The sequence below is a fragment of the Elephantulus edwardii genome, unplaced genomic scaffold (genome assembly GCF_000299155.1).
Source record: "Elephantulus edwardii isolate Elephantulus edwardi_28Jun2011 unplaced genomic scaffold, EleEdw1.0 scaffold00070, whole genome shotgun sequence".
NCBI classification, from domain to species: domain Eukaryota; kingdom Metazoa; phylum Chordata; class Mammalia; order Macroscelidea; family Macroscelididae; genus Elephantulus; species Elephantulus edwardii.
Window position 1 is genome coordinate 10,592,858 of NW_006399820.1, and position 2,471 is coordinate 10,595,328.

Below are 2,471 nucleotides of genomic sequence, written 5' to 3' on the forward strand. Positions count from 1 at the left end.
TTTCACTTGCATATCTATTTTCTTGTTGGTAGGGATCCCCCCCCCAACCCCCGCTCACTTCTCTCTCCCGTTACAATTTTTTTTTTTGGAGGAGATGTCTTTATTCATTAAAGCTAGAGGCCTGTTCTCTCTGGACCCTCATCCCACCCAGTGTCCACCTTAGTCCTTCTGTGCAAGCAAGTGGAGGGGCTGGAGGACCTTGTGCCTGATGGTTCAGGTCAGGAAGCCTCGGATGGCAGCCATGAAATCCTGTGGGCGGTCGGCATGGACCCAGTGGCCGGCGTTTGGCACAGTCTGCATCTGTGCCCGCGGGAAGAGTCGCTTCATCTCAGGGTGGTGGCTGGGGAGCACAAACTGGGAGTTGCCACCGAGGAGGAAGAGGGTTGGCCCAGGGTAGGAGTCCTGTTGAGGTGGGAAGTTCATGATCTCCTGCAAGTTCTGGGACAAATAATCCAAGTTTATTCTCCACAGGAATCGCCTGTCCACCTCTACCAGGTTGGTGAGCAGGAACTGCCGCACAGCTGTTTCCTGGATGATGGGGCGGAGCTGCTCACCAGCCAGTTTGCGAGCATGGGAGCGGGGCATGGCCTTGGGGATTTCTACTGCCCTCATGGTGGCCATGTAAGAGGGGAAGTCCGAGACAGATCTGGTCTCCATTAGGCTGATGTCCACAGCAATCAGGCGTTCCACCAAGTCTGGCCTCTGCAGGGCCAGCAGCATGGCCGTCTTGCCTCACATGCTGTGGCCAACGAGGACGCGGGGTACCAGGCCCAACTGGGCCAGGAGGTCCTGTAGGTCCTGGCTCATAGCCTCGTAGCTCATGACTGGGTTGTGGGGACTGTCACCATGGTTCCGAGCATCCACTGTCAGGACCTTTCGTCCTGTCTGGTGGGCAAGGGCTTTGGCGATAGACTTGAAATTGTTTTTGCTGCCGAAGAGGCCATGCAGAAAGACGAGGGCTGGAAGGTCCGCCTTCCCATCTAGAAGCGTGTAGGAAAGTGGCAGCGACCTCAGTTTGGCCCTGCTTTTGCTGCCGCTGCTGCTGCAGGTTGTGACTGGCACCCAGAAGCTGGGATAGCAGGGGCCTCGGCCCCCAAGGGGGAACCTCCAGGCTTGGGCCCAGCGGAGCATGCCCAGGTGCCACTACCCGGCGCGCACCTCGTGCTTGATGTCTTTCCCTTTGCATTTTTATAAGATAAAAGATGATTCAGGAAATTTCATTTAAATTGGAACAAGGCTTGACCTAAGTAACTATGTTACATCTCACTCTAATCTTGCCTTATTAACAAAATAAATATCCTTTAATCCTGCCTCCTTAATTTAGAGATGACAGGATTGCAACACATTATAAAAGAGAGCATAATTACATCCAATCACGAAATAGAGAGTAAATAATATTGGGAATCATTTAGACAAGTTGATAAAAATTTTGGAGAGACACAATTCAATCTTGGACAGAAATTCTATGGGTGTGCTTTTCCTGTCCTACAGGATTTTAATGAGTTGGAATCAATTAGACAGCAATAGATTGGTTTTTAGGGCTGAAAGGCTTATTTTAAATATCAAGTACAGCTATAACAAAAATGCTACAAGTGGGTGGCTTTAACAATTTTTTTCTTACAATTTAGGAGCCTAGAAGTTCAAATACAGGATGTTGGCTCTAGAGGAAGATTTTCTGTGTTCACTCAGGGGAAAGGTACCTAGTTCTGTGGAGATCTCCTTCCCTCACTTGCTTGTTTACTCTCTTTTATATGTCAGGGACCTCTCCAGAGTACAGAGACCTCTCCAGAGCAACGACATCAGGCTGGAGACTAAGGTGTGCATGATACAGGCCATAGTCTTCACAATTGTGTGCTATGCATCAGAGAGCTGGACAGTGACTAGGGATGATAGAGAATTGAAGCCTTTGAGCTGTGATTCTAGAGAAAAGTGTTGAATATACCACAAACAGGTTTGTCCTGAAGAGGGTTAGACCAGGCTGCTCTTTGGAGGCAATGATTCTGAAGCTTCGTCTTACATTCTTTGGACATGTTGCAAGGAGGGACCAGTCCTTGAGAGGGACATGATGTTTGGGAGGGTGAAGAGACAGCACAAGAAAGGAAGACCCTTGAAGAGATGGATCAATTCAGTGATTGGGGTAATGGGAGTAGGTGTGTCAGAGACAGATTGGCACAGGATAGGGCAGGGTTTAGGGCTGTTGTACATAAGATCGCTATGAGTTGCAAGCGACTCAACAGCACATAACAGACAAGGCACACATGTCAAAAGAAATTGGCTCAAGATACAGTCTAATCTTGCCTCATTAACACAACAAAGATATCACATTCTTAAATGGGAGTATAACCACAGGCTATAAGGTTGAAATTTACAATGTATGGTTTGGGGGACATTATTCAATCCATAATAGGGTTCTAGGTGTCTAAAAGCCCTCGGTGTATCTCCAAAAAGAATACTTTGTGATGTTAGAACAA

General features: G+C 48.1%; 1 pseudogene; it reads right to left on the reverse strand.

Annotated features, from left to right (window-relative positions):
- Positions 1–213: 213 nt before the first annotated feature.
- On the reverse strand, positions 214–1,131 carry LOC102857673 (annotated as a pseudogene).
- Between the last annotated feature and the right edge of the window lie 1,340 nt (positions 1,132–2,471).